Raw genomic sequence first — 14,571 nt, forward strand, 5'->3', positions numbered from 1 at the left:
CTATAATATATGTAATTTTTACCAGCTACCTTTGTGATAGCATTATTTGTTAATTAATTGTTGTGTCTCACGTCATCTGTGATGACCAGGAAGTGCAAATTAATTACCCACCACTGTCCTGTATATGTGGCAGATGGCATTACAGTACAGGTGACGTAATGGTGTTTTTACTGGATGAACAAGCCGAAGGATTACAATCACTGCAACACAGAATGATTACAGAACAGAGGAGACCATTCCACCTGTCATTTCAGTGCTTGCACTCTGCAAAAGCAATCCAGCTATCCCCAAGCTCCCACCCATTCGCGGGAGTCATGTAAATAATTCCTTTTAACTACTTACCGAATTAAGTTGTGAAAGCCACAACTGAATCTGCTGCCGTTACTATTTCCGGCAATTTATTCCAGATCATAACCAGTAGCAGTGGAAAAATTGTTTTTTTGCCACATAACATATTTTGGCAATCACCATAAATCAGTGACTTCTCTCGATCCTTCTGCTAAATGGGAACAGTTTGTCTCTTTGTCTATTAATCTGTCTAAGCCCCTCATGATTTTGATCAGCTCTATCGAAGCTTCTCACAACCTCTATGCTCTAAGGAGAACAAACCCAATTCTCTGATTGTAAAGTCCCAGGCAAGCAACCAGATGGAAGTGATGATTTGTAAGAAAACTCCAATTTATTACGCCTATTACATTGCGCCACCTGCTCTCCCAAGGGTCACCCTCACCCACACTTTGGAGTTTTTATGTCGCAGAGGCCCCTGATTTAAGGGGGTGACTCTGCCCCCCTCAACTAGAAAGATCGTACTCGGGTGAGGCCACAGGGACTCTGAGGTTGCAGATCTCTTGGCCTCCAGTCAGGTTATAACACTGATTTATTTAAGTAACTGAAATTTCTCATCCCTGTAACTGTCCTCATAAATCTTTTCTTCACCCTTTCTCAGGTCTTCACTTCCTTCATTGCAAAGAACCTGATACACCAGTTATAGGCAAATTAGTTTTTTATAAAGGTTCATCGTAATTTCCTTGCTTTTGTACTCTCTACCTCTACTTATAAAGCACATGTTCCCAAGCCCTTAGAACTGCTTTCTCAACTTGCTCTACTACATTCACTAATTTATACATATATACCCCAGGGTCCCCCTGTTCCTGCACCCCTTTACATTTGTATCCTTTAACTTATGTTCCCTCTCTTCATTCTTCTTCTCAATTTGAATAACTTTGCACTTATCTGCTTTAAGTTTAATCTGTCATGTGTCTGCCCATTCCACCAGTCTGCCTATGTCCGCTTGAAGTCTGTCACTACTCTCCTCGCTGTTCACTACATTTCCAAGTTTTGAATCACCTGAAAATTGTGAAGTTGTGCCCTGTACACCTATGTCCAGCTCAATAAAGATACCATGAAAAAGCAATTATTCTAGCACCGACCCCTGAAGTGCCCAAGGTATACATCCCTTCAGTTCAAAATACTATTTTGAATTCACTAGCTTCCTGACCTGAAGTCAATTTTGTGTCCATGCTGTCACAGTATTTAGATTCCAAAGGTTTCAAGTTTGCTGAGAAGCACATTATGTAGCACTTTAGCAAATACCTTTTGTATATCCACCACATTACTCCCATCCAACCTCAGTTACCTCAAAACAAAATGCAGTCAAGTGGTTTACAGAAGATTTGCTTTGAACAAAGCCATGCTTTCCATAATCAATATCCACATGACTGTTAGTTTTGTCCCAGTTTATTGTTTCCAGAAGCTTTCCCACCATCAAGGTTAAACTGACTATATTGTAGTTGCTGGCTTTATCCTTACACCCTTTTTTGAATTTAGGCAAATCGCCAGTCCTCAGGCACCACCCTGTATATAAGGATGATTGGAAAATTAGAGCTTAAAGGTTCATCCTGTCATCCCCCAGCAGTCCACAATGTGGCTGGACCTGTGACTAATCTACTTTAAGGAGCCTTTCCAATTCATCCTGCTCTTTATCAATTGTTAGCCGATTCAGTGGCTGGAATTCTCCACTTGGGAGACAAATTGACACTGGGGCTGAATTACGTGCGGTTAAAGTCTCCATTGGGGGTGCTATTTGGGGAGCATTGAAGACAACCGAATTGGCCAGCACTCTGCCCACGTGAATCTAGAGCAATTCCCATTCGACACGGCGTCTGGTTCGCTGGGGCCAGAATTGGTGCAGGGGAGCTTGACAAGCTGGAGCTACTTGTAAACACTCCATTCCCCACACAATCTCATGCGAGACAAGAAGATGGCAGGAAGAAGGCCGGCCCTCGGTTCCTGGACCAGACGTTGACAGAATGCTTGATGCGGTAGAGGAGAGGCGGGACATCCTCTTCCCCAGGGCGGGCAGGAGGCTCCAGTCTGCCATTGTGAACTGGGCCTGGCAAGAGGTGGCCGAGATGCCGAGCACTGCCAGCTTCACCAGGTGGATCGGCATGCAGTCCTCAAGACATCTCGGGTGAGTCACCACCTCTGTTCTCCTGGCATCATTTTTGTCCCTCACTCTTCACACCACCCCTCCACTCTGCCTGCCTGTCCCTTACATCGCACCCTGCACCAAACCCAACACCTGTATTGTCCTCTTTGGTCAGGTGCTTTGCACACACATGCCACCAGCTACAGACCCGCCATCTAACTTGTTTCCAGGCGTCTCACCATGTCCTCATGTGTCCCCCAGGAAAAGGCAGCCCACAATCGCCTGGAGTGGGAGAAGAGCAGAAGGGGTGGCCCGGACCTCAGGGCTCTCACCCCCTCACAGCAGAGGGAGACAGGGTTAGACAGCAAAGTACATGAAAGGATAATTTCTGAGGCGGAGGCGGAGGTCAGCATACAACAAACAAATGAGCTCCCAATGTAAAATAATGTCCCTATAGCAAGTGAATCATCCCTCTCCCCAGACCACTCCTTCTCAAGATCTCACCATGTGGCTTGTCTTTTGTCTTGCAGTATCGCCATAAGAAGAGGCCGGTCCACCTGGGGAACCTTGCCCCCAGTCAGTATACCTCGAAGCACCACTCCGGGAAAGACACCGATTTTTCATCACTGCACGCTCCACCATCGCAGAGACTCTCAGCTCTGTCAGGCATTTTAGTGATGAGGCTCCTGGGTCACCTCCTGGTATGCACGTCACACATGCTGCAGCAGATCAGGTGGAGGTAGCAACTCCTGAGGGAGTGGACAGTGCGAGGGCTGCCCAATCCCAAGAAGCAGCTTCAGCCCGGACAGATATCTCACTGCTGGAAAATATGATCCAATCACTGGTAGAGATTTACAGGAGGGATTGTCAGCAACTTTTCAGTGATCTTAGGTGCATCAGTATGAGTCCAACCACCTTCAAGTGAAGAAGGTCATGCCGAAAATGCTTGGTACTGGCCAACACAGAACGGGTGGTGTCCGCGGTCGAAGGCCTGGGACATCCAAGGCTTGGGGCATATAGAGTGGTCGATGGCTGAGGCTCAGGACTGGGGAGCCCAGTCACAGGCTGACATGTACTTGAGTCACAAGGACATTGTTGTAGTGCTCCAGAGCTTGCCCCATTCATAAAGGGCCATGGCTGAGGGCATCAAGAGCATTGGAGGGGTGCTGACGGAACTGAGGCGAGGCCACATTGGATTTGGTTTTGGGAAATGATCAGAGGGTTAGATAGGGTGGACAGTGAGAGCCTTCTCCCGCGGATGGAGGTGGCTAGCACGAGGGGACATAGCCTTAAATTGAGGGGTAATAGATATAGGACAGAGGTCAGAGGTGGGTTTTTTACGCAAAGAGTGGTGAGGCCGTGGAATGCCCTACCTGCAACAGTAGTGAACTCGCCAACATTGAGGGCATTTAAAAATTTATTGGATAAGCATATGGATGATAAGGGCATAGTGTAGGTTAGATGGCCTTTAGATTTTTTTTCCATGTCGGTGCAACATCGAGGGCCGAAGGGCCTGTACTGCGCTGTATCGTTCTATGTTCTATGTTCTATGTTCTATGAGCCAATGACAGAGGAACGTAGCACAGTACCAGGGGGGATTTGTACAGTGCCAGATGGACATGACTGAGGTATGAGTGAGATTACTCACTCGTTACGGGACTCGTTGCCCCAGTACCAGAACTCCATGGTTGACGGCATTGAGACCCATGTTCAGACAAGGGTGGACTTCCAGGACTGGCAGGGCTTGGTGATGGTGGAGCTTCCGGAGCTCACTCCAGGCTCACCTCCATCCCATGGAGTAGCCCGAGGACCAAAGAGCTCCGTGAGGGAGGAGGAAATTAAAGGGTCCATGCCAGTGCCTCCCGCAGGGGAGGTGCTGGAACACCTCAGCATTTCTGAATCCCCCATCTGATACTGGCACATCTCATGGGCAGTGGACAAAACAGATGTCACCTTTTCATCTGAGACATCTGAAAGTTGGCTTGGCCCATCCAAGCCCAGGCCCTCCAGAGGACGGCTACCAAAGGCATCTCAGGCCATAGGATGGGAAATGCAGCAGGCCACCTCCACATCCGATGTGCTGCCTCGGATCACACCTAGAAGGAGTGACAGACTGTATAAGATAAGAAAGTTAGACACCAATTACATTGCCATGGGTGCAGAACAGAGACACCAGTTACATTGCCATGGGTGCAGAACATAGGTTAGAGGTATGTGTCAGTGCATATCGATGTATTAAGTCACCATTAAATACCTTTTCACCAGCATTCCAACCTGCCTCAATCCTCCATTGAGGGTGTCCTCATTATGTGGGCAGTGTGTTATCCCGCCAACAGGGTGGCATATGGTTGTGTGGTCGAGAGGGTCACCGTGTGCTACCAATCGTCTCCATGCTTAGAGTCTTGTGCGTGGGCAGGTCCTCCAGATGGGGGTGAGCGAGGGAAGTGTGTGTCTGCTGGGAGTGTAGCTGCAGTGTGATGTGGGTCCTGGGTGTGACACGCAGGTTGTGACAACCTGACTGGGGACAGGTTGGATGGGAACAGGGACGCGGTGGGCAGGCAGGGCTTGGCGACAGCTGGTGGTCCTGAAGGGAGTGCGAGCTGATAGTGTCACTGTGAGGCCTCTGCCCTGAGAGGCTGAGAGGGGCAGTGTGCCAGGGAGAGTCCCAAAGACCATGGTGCATGAGTCCTTTGTTTAGGATGAGCTCTGCTATTCCCCTGCAGTGGGGCTGTGCTTCTGGTGAGTGAACTGGGCTGTGGCCCCACCTGGTTGGCCATTGATTGAGTTTGGCCACGCCCATCTTGTTGAAGGGTCAGCTGGGGTCTGAGAGTTTCCAGAGGGGTGCTCTGAGTGGGCTTCCAAATGCCAGAGGCTCTGTGAACATTTACAGGACACAGTGAGCAGCCAGGGGCCTGTAACTTGTACCAAATGGGTGCGTTTAAAACAAGTACTACAGCATTGGCAGCTTGAGCCAGACCACTCTGATCTCAAGGGGGATACCCAGGATCCACGGAGCTGTCAGCAAGTCGATCCCCGCCAATCCCCCCCCAGAATCCGGTCCAATATCTCATGTACCCACTCTTTTGTTGCAAGTTTGACAAAATCCTTTTCCATGGTCTCTCAGGCTGAGTCTGAACTAAAACAGGAGAAAAAAAATGCAAAGTGTCATCAGAGCTGAAAGAGTCTCGTGGGGTGAGCATGCAAGTAAACTTTTAATTTAATTTTAATTTAGTTTAATTTTTCAACTATAAAGTAAGACTAGATCAATTAATTAATGTAAAAACTAAATCCAATTTCATAATTTATCATATAATTACAATCAGTGTTCAATTAGCTAATTAGATCTTGGGATGAAGTAAAAATTAAATAACAAAGGATAATAATATTAAAGAGTTTGAAGATTTCAGTGAATTAGAATCTGAGGTATCTAGATGGAGCGAAGTCCATTTAAGTTAACCTTCCTATAAAATAAAGTGACATCAGCACAAGGGACGCAGAAAATTGGTGAGTATTATTATTAGTCTTAAGTTTATGATAATTTCCATTAAGTCAATGATTAGTCTAATCCAGAAAAGCATATCAGTTCTGTAGACTGCACACCTTGTTCCACACAGGATTGTCAGGATGCTTCTCTTATATTGGGCAATCACATTTCAAGAGATGCTGTTGGTTGGAGCAATTTGAGGTCATGGTTTCAGCGCTTGAATAACAGTTAGAGTCGCTGCCAGGCATGCTGAGGCTGAAGGTTTCATGGATAACATGTTTCTGGATGCGTTTATCCAAAACATTAAGGGTGACCCAGCAGAGGGGGAATGAGTGACCACCAGGCAGCCAAGGAGGATTGGGCAGAAAGGGCAGGTGTCTTTCGTGCGCATCTCACTCGCCAACTGATATCCAGACTCGCGCTAAGAGAGATGATTCCTCTTGGAGTGCAATCAAGGCCACGTTCACAGGATCACAGCTGGCTCAGCCATACAGGAGGCATGATGGCATGGTAGCACAGTGTGAGCACTGTTGCTTCACAGCTCCAGGGTCCCAGGTTCGATTCCCCGCTTGGGTCACTGTCTGTGTGGAGTCCGCACGTTCTCCCTCGCGTGAGTTAACTTTCTCCCATCAGTCTGCCCCGTGATGCACTAATGACATCCCGCTTCCCTGAAGGTCAATCAGTTGACCAGCCCAGCCCACCCTCGTGCCCTCTGGAGACCACAGACCTGAGCAGCTCTGAGGGAGACTTCTCGGAGACAAGCAGCGAGGAGGCATCACCGCTGCCACCTGGACCCTCCACTAACACAGATATTCACAGCTCGGTGGGATTAACCATTCGGCTGCATGTAACATGGACGTTCTCCGCGTGTCTGCCTGGGTTTCTTCTGGTTGCACCAATTTCCTCCCACAAGTCCTGAAAGATGTGCTGTTAGGTAATTTAGACATTCTGAATTCTCCCTCTGTGTACCCGAACAGGCGCCGGAATGTGGCGACTAGGGGCTTTTCACAGTATCGTCAGTGCAATGTAAGCCAACTTGTGACAATAAAGATTATTATTATTCATTTTCCAGAACCAGTGTGGTACCACAGTAACTTCATTGCAGTGTTAATGTAAGCCTACTTGTGACAATAAAGATTATTATTATAAGATTGGGAAAGCAAAGGGCAATATCTCGTGAGGGCAACAGACAGCTGTTGCTGCAGCTGCAGATATAATCCGGAAGATGCGCTGGCTCCTTCGTGTTACGGCCAAGAATGATGTGGAGATGCCGGCGCTGGACTGGTGTGGGCACAGTAAGACGTCTTACAACACCAGGGTAAAGTCCAACAGGTTTGTTTGGAATCATGAGCTTTCAGAGTGTAGCTCCTTCACAGATTAGTGAAAAGGTAGGTTACACAAACATAACATATATAGACAAAGCCAATGATGCAAAATTGAATGCGAGTCTTTGCAGGTAATTAATTCTTCACAGAAGATGCGACGGGAGAGAGGGATAATCACAGGTTAAAGAGGTGTGAATTGTCTCAAGCCAGGACAGCTGGTTGGACTTTGCAAGCCCAGGCCAGCTGGTGGGGGGTTAAATGTAGTGAGGTACGAATCCAAGATCCCAGTTGAGGCCATATTCATGTGTGCCCTGAAAGCTCATGACTTCATGACTTCTTTTGCAGTCAGGGTAACTCTGCCTCCTAATGCCTCCTGTTACATCTCTCCACACATCCATCACACCTCCACGGTGATCTCTCTCTCCGAGCCACCTCACGGGGTCCCAATACCTGTCATGGCGCCCACTCTCGGGCCCCGCCCCCACTCCCCATGGCCCCCAGAGTAGATAATCTGCTCCTCACATCCCCACTCCCACTCACATCCCATGCTTACCAGCCTTCACCACCATCTGACCTGCCAGAACCCCCGCATACACTCTCCCCATCTTGCAAGACAAACATGAGCGCAACCGGAATGAGTGGGCACAGCCTGGCAGAGTCATGCCCAAGTTGACAACCCTAATGTCCTTTGAGGATTTGAGGAGACAGCCTTGTGCTGGCTTGCAAGGAGCAGGACGGCGCCTGTGCCGAGGATGAGGTGGGGGCAAGAGACAAAAGTGAGAACCCTCAACCCATGAGGCCATGAAGCAAGCCTCGTGTGAGTTAACTTACTCCCATCAATCTGCCCCTGTGATGCACCAATGACATTCCTTTGAAGGTCAATCAATTGACCAGCCCAGACCACCCTCGTGCCCTCTGGAGACCACAGACCTGAGCAGCTCTGAGGGAGACATCTCGGAGACAAGCAGCGAGGAGGCATCACCGCTGCCACCTGGACCCTCCGCTAGCACAGATATTCACACCTTGGTGGGATTAACTAGTAGGCAGGCTTCTGGGTCACCCACAGGTGAGCATCTCACAGCTGAAGATCCACAGCAGGTGGAGAAAGGAAAGTTCCAGGGATCCAGGACTTGGAGGGATGCCGGAGCTGGGAACTCTGTTGAGCCTCAGGTCTATGACGTGCACCTGGGCCCGGTCATTCCAGAGCTGCTGGTGCTACAAAGGCAGAGTTGTGCACATCAGAGAGGGTTGACAGCATCCCTCCTCTGACTGCAAGGCAAGCTGGAGGAGTCCCATCGCCCTCTGTACGAGAAGGTGATGCCATCACCCCAAGCAATAAGACCAACACTGGGAGGGAGGTGTCTGCAGTGGAGACCTTGGTGCAGGATGTGCACTACATGGCGGAGCATGTCCACTCCATGATTCAGCTCATGACCTGCATGGCTGAGGGCATGGGTTCCATAGTACAAGGATTCAACTTGTCAGGATGGCCGAGTGGTCTAAGGCGCCAGACTCAAGGATTCTGTCCTTCCCATTGCGAGCCGGGTGTTCTGGTCTCCGACTGGAGGCGTGGGTTCGAATCCCACTTCTGACATTACCTTTTAGGGGCTGGTTTAGCTCACTCAGCTAAATCGCTGGCTTTTAAAGCAGGCCAGCAGCACGGTTCGATTCCCGTGCCAGCCTCCCCGGAGAGGCGCCAGAATGTGGCGACTAGGGGCTTTTCACAGTAACTTCATTGAAGCCTACTCATGACAATAAGCGATTTTCATTTCATTTCAACTGCATGGTGCAGGTTCTGTCGGAATCCTCGGGTTTCAGTGCCAGAGATGGCAGGGCTTCTGGCACTCACTCCAGTTGCCCCTCTATCCAATGGAGGGGCCCAGGGGACCCCGGTTACCTGAAGGGAAGCGGATCACCAGGTGGGTAGTTGGGGGGCTTTCCACCCAGGAGACCTTGGGAGTGTCCAGCCCATCTGACACAGCCTTCCCTGTGAGCGACAGATCCCCAGCCTGGCACACCAAGGAGGGCAGCACTGCAACACCCGTGCAGCCCAAAAGTCGGCCCGGACTCTCAAGGTCCAGGCACTCCAAGGGATGCCCACCAAGGTAATCTCAAACAACAAGGCATGGCAGTCAGCAGGATGCCTCGACCTCAACTGTAGATCCAAGAGATACAGCTAAATGTGGTGGGAGTGTGGGTAAGAGTAGAAATGGCAGGCATCTAGTGGGAAAGGGTGAACCTGGGCACTAGTAGAGAGAAGTCCCCTTTGTAATAGCACACTTGTAATATAGATCATGCTATTCACCCAGACAGATCTTCCATGATGTTATGCCATGGCGCCATGCTCCACAAACACCTGTGCTCATGCGGTGCTTCACCTCTTTACAGTGAGAGAATGGCAATGCTGTATCTCCCACCTCCCACACTGATGGCACAGTAAAGCCTGATGTACTCTTCCCCACACCCCCCACCAACACAGCAACGCTCAGGCCTCTTGTATCTACCAGCACTCAGGGCAGCATGGTGGCACAGTGGTTTGCATTGCTGCCTCACGGCGCTGAGGTCCCAGTTTTGATCCCGGCCCTGGGTCACTGTCCGTGTGGAGTTTGCACATTCTCGCCGTGTTTGCGTGGGTTTCACTCCCACAACCCAAAGATGTGCAGGGTAGGTGGATTAACATGCTAAATTGCCCATTGGAAAAATGAATTGGGAACTCTAAATTTATGAAAAAAAGAATATCTACCAGCACTCTCAAGTTATTAGGTTGCCAAGCGCTGCAAATGTGTGACAGTCTACCCACCCCATCAACAGCTGGAGCAAAACACCAGACCCCTGACCTGGGAGAAGGCAGTAGCAACTGAGATTTGTCATTCAGCATCTCAGCAGTGATATCGCCACAAGCCCATCAAGGAGGACATGATAAGTGCTGCCTGTAGTCCAGATGTCAGACCCCTTTAAACATAGAAGCTCACAGTCATGAAGGGTCACTAATGCTTGCGAGCAACCTCACCCCTCAAGGTGCTGAGATTAACCCCCTCCCCACCCTGAGTTGCACTTGTCAAGGTCCCCGCACGCTCTCTTGTGGCCCCTCTGCAAGTGACACTCTGGAGGGACACGGTGACCTGTCTGCGCATCACCAATATCGCCTTCAGGGGTGAGGTCACCAGGTTCCCGTTTTTATACAGCTGTGGTAAGTCACGCCGGCATGATATCACGCCGATGAATATTCAGTGGGGGTGGGGTAAATCCCAGTGGGAGTGTTCGCTCTTGATCTGCTGACGTATTTAACTGAGGTTCGTGGTCTTCAATGGCGGAATTCTAGTCATATCGATAGCGAGGTGCCTGGCAAATCGGAAAACGCGATCTCACGTTTGAGAATCGTATTTCACAATTCTTGCAGTATTGCACACCCGTCTCAGCTTTGCTGCTGACGACTAAAGTGGGCTGAAAGTTGGCCCCAGTAGATATGTTTTTCATGGTAATAACAGAAACCTGTTTCCTAAAAGGGCAGGAGTGAGCTGTAATTTTTTCTGTGTATAGGTTTTTCAGGAAACATCACAAATGAAAGTACAACACGTGAAAGTATTGATTGAGGAGATTATTATAGTGCTGGGGAGAGATGATGTGCCAGAGGAACAAGGGTGGAATCTATTTAGTTGGAGCTAAGAAGTAATTGAGGTACTATTACAATGCAAGGTGGACTCTGCCCAATCAAATCGTGGGAAAAATATCGAAAAACAAATTTGAAAGTAAATTATGAGGAGGTCCTAAAATTATAGAGTAGAGTTAATGGAGGTTTTTAATTATGCTAATATAAACTATCATAGTAATAATAAAGGGTACAGAGGGGAACGGTTCTGCATGTGTCTTCTTGATCAGTGTGTTTTTGGCCAACAAGGAAGGAGGCATTACTGGATTTAATGTTAGTCTCCATGGAGAACAAAATCCTTTTAAATAGAAAAATTATCCTTACAATGACAATGGTACAAAAATCATGGTACAAGATTTTGAAAACGTTTATTGTATATATAGACACATAGAACAGTACAGCACAGAACAGGCCCTTCGGCCCTCGATGTTGTGCCGAGCATTGTCCGAAATCAAAATCAAGCTATCCCACTCCCTGTCATTCTGGTGTGCTCCATGTGCCTATCCAATAACCGCTTGAAAGTTCTTAAAGTGTTCGACTCCACTATCACAGCAGGCAGTCCATTCCACACCCCAAACACTCTCTGAATAAAGAATCTACCTTGGACATCCCTCCTATATCTCCCACCCTGAATCTTATAGTTATGTCCCCTTCTAACAGCTACATCCACCCGAGGAAATAGTCTCTGAATGTCCACTCTATCTATCCCCCTCATCATCTTATAAATCTCTATTAAGTCGCCTCTCATCCTCCTCCGCTCCAAAGAGAAAAGCCCTAATTCCCTCAACCTTTCCTCATAAGACCTATCCTGCAAACCAGGCAGCAGCCTGGTAAATCTCCTTTGCACCCTTTCCAATGCTTCCACATCCTTCCTATAATGAGGTGACCTGAACTGCACACAATACTCCAAATGTGGTCTCACCAGGGTCATCGCGGCTCTTAAACTCAAGCCTCCTGTTAATAAACGCTAACACACTATCAGCCTTCTTCACGGCTCTATCCACTTGAGTGGCAACCTTCAGAGATCTGTGGACATGAACCCCAAGATCTCTCTGTTCCTCCACATTCCTCAGAACCCTGTTGTTGACCCTGTAATCCGCATTCAAATTTTTTCTACCAAAATGAATCACCTCGCACTTATCACGGTTAAACTCCATCTGCCATTTTTCGGCCCAGCTCTGCATCCAATCAATGCCTCTTTGCAGCCTACAGCAGCCCTCCACCTTATCCACTACTCCACCAATCTTGGTGTCATCAGCAAATTTACTGACCCACCTTCAGCCCCCTCCTCCAAGTCTTTGATAAAAATCACAAATAGCAGAGGACCCAGCATTGATCCCTGTGGCACACCGCTGGTAACTAGTCTCCAGTCTGAAGATTTTCCATCCACCACCACCCTCTGTCTTCTATGTGATAGCCAGTTATTTATCCAATTGGCCAAATTTCCCTCTATCCCACACTTCCTTACTTTCTTCATGAGCCGACCAGGGGGAACCTCATCAAACGCCTTACTAAAATCCATGTGTACAACATCAACTGCTCTACCTTCATCTACACACTTAGTTACCTCCTCAAAGAATTCAATCAAATTTGTGAGACAAGACTTACCCTTCACGAATCCGTGTTGACTATCCTGGATTAAGCTACATCTTTCCCCGTGGACAGTGAGGACCCAAAGATCAAAGCCAAAGGCTCTGCAATCTCATCCCTTGCCTCCCAAAGAATCCTTGGATATATCCCATCTGGCTCAGGGGACTTGTCGACCCTGAGGTTTTTCAAAATTGCTAATACATCCTTCCTCAGAATATTTACCTCCTCCAGTCTACCCACCCGTATCACACTCTCATCCTCAAAAACATGGCCCCTCTCCTTGGTGAACACTGAAGAAAAGTATTCATTCAACGCCTCTCCTATTTCTTCTGACTCCATGCACAAGTTCCCCCTACTGTCCTTGACAGGCCCTGCCCTCACCCTGGTCATTCTTTTATTTCTCACATAAGAGTAAAAAGTCTTGGGGTTTTCCTTGATCTGACCCGCCAAGGACTTCTCATGCCCCCTCCTAGCTCTCCTAAGCCCTTTTTTTTAGCTCATTCCTTGCTACCTTGTAACCCTCAAGCGACCCAACTGAACATTGTTTTCTCATCCTTACATACTCTTCCTTTTTCCTCTTGACAAGACATTCAACCTCTTTTGTGAACCATGGTTCCCTCACATGGCCATTTCCTATCTGCCTGACAGGCACATACCTATCAAGGACACGCAGTATTTGTTCCTTGAACAAGCTTCACTTTTCATTTGTGGCTTTCCCTGACAGTTTCTGTTCCCATCTTATGATCCCTAATTCTTGCCTAATCGCATCATAATTACCCCTCCCCCAATTATAAACCTTGCCCTGCCGTATGGCCCTATCCCTCTCCATTGCAATAGTGAAAGACACAGAATTGTGGTAACTATCTCCAAAGTGCTCTTCCACAAACAAATCTATCACTTGGCCCGGTTCATTACCCAGTACTAAATCCAATGTGGCACCCCCTCTTGTCGGCCTATCCACATATTGTATCAGGAAACCCTCCTGCACACACTGTACAAAAACTGCCCCATCCAAACTGTTCGACCTATAGAGGTTCCAATCAATATTTGGAAAGTTAAAGTCACCATGACAACTACCCTGAGACTTCCACACCTATCCATAATCTGTTTTGCAGTTTCTTCCTCCACACTGTTCCTTTGGAGAAAACTTTGCTTGTTTCCTCTTTGCCCAAATTCTCAGTGTGTTCCAAACTGCCAAGCTGAAAATGTTGACTGATCTGACCTAAGAGTCATTAGCTTTCTATTTACCCTCTACTTCTTAGCTGTTCATCCACATAGCAACCCTGGCTCACATGGGCATTTCTTGGAACATAATGATGTCATCATCAGAAAACCAAGAAATGTTGTTTTAGAATGTTCCCTCACATCCCCTTTAAAGGAAAATTGCACAAAAATAAACTACATGCTTTCTGAATTACAATGGATCACCACACTGGTTCTGGAAAATTAATAATAATCTTTATTGTAAAAAGTTGGCTTACATTGCACTGACATTCCTGTGAAAAGCCCCTAGTCGCCGCATTCTGGTGCTTGTTCATGTCCACAGAGGGAGAATTCCGATGTCTTTCGGGACTAATGGGAGGAAACCGGAGCACCCAGTGGAAACCCACGCAGACATGGGGAGAACGTGCAGACTCCGCACAGACAGTGGCCCATTCGGGAATCGAACCTGGGACCCTGGAGCTGTAAAGCAACAGTGCTAGCCACTGTGCTACTGTGCTGCCCTTGGGAACTGGGACAAGCAGATCAAGTATCAGTTGTGGAGAATTTAGGAATCAGTGATCGTAGTCTTATATGATTTAGGTTGGCAAGAGAATGACAAGGAACAATCCAGAGTAAAAAATAATTAATCAGGGAGAGTGGATATTTAACTGGGATAAGAAAGAATCTGACATGAATAATTCGGAATCAAATTTTGGCAGGCAGAACTGTAATGAAATAATGTGCTGCCTTTAAAGAAGAGTTTCATAGATCATAGAATTTACAGTGCAGAAGGAGGCCATTCAGCCCATTGAGTCTGCACCGGCCCATGCATAGATCACGCTACCTAAGCCCGTGGCTCCATCCTATCCCCATACCCCAGTAACCCCATCTA

General features: G+C 47.9%; 1 non-coding gene across 1 annotated transcript; it reads left to right on the forward strand.

Moving 5' to 3' along the window:
* The first annotated feature begins 8,717 nt into the window (after nucleotides 1–8,717).
* On the forward strand, nucleotides 8,718–8,831 carry trnal-caa. The gene is made up of 2 exons: nucleotides 8,718–8,755; nucleotides 8,786–8,831. It is a non-coding gene; the product is annotated as a tRNA-Leu (tRNA).
* The last annotated feature ends 5,740 nt before the right edge of the window (nucleotides 8,832–14,571 follow it).

The sequence above is a fragment of the Scyliorhinus canicula genome, chromosome 14, assembly GCF_902713615.1.
Source record: "Scyliorhinus canicula chromosome 14, sScyCan1.1, whole genome shotgun sequence".
NCBI lineage: Eukaryota > Metazoa > Chordata > Chondrichthyes > Carcharhiniformes > Scyliorhinidae > Scyliorhinus > Scyliorhinus canicula.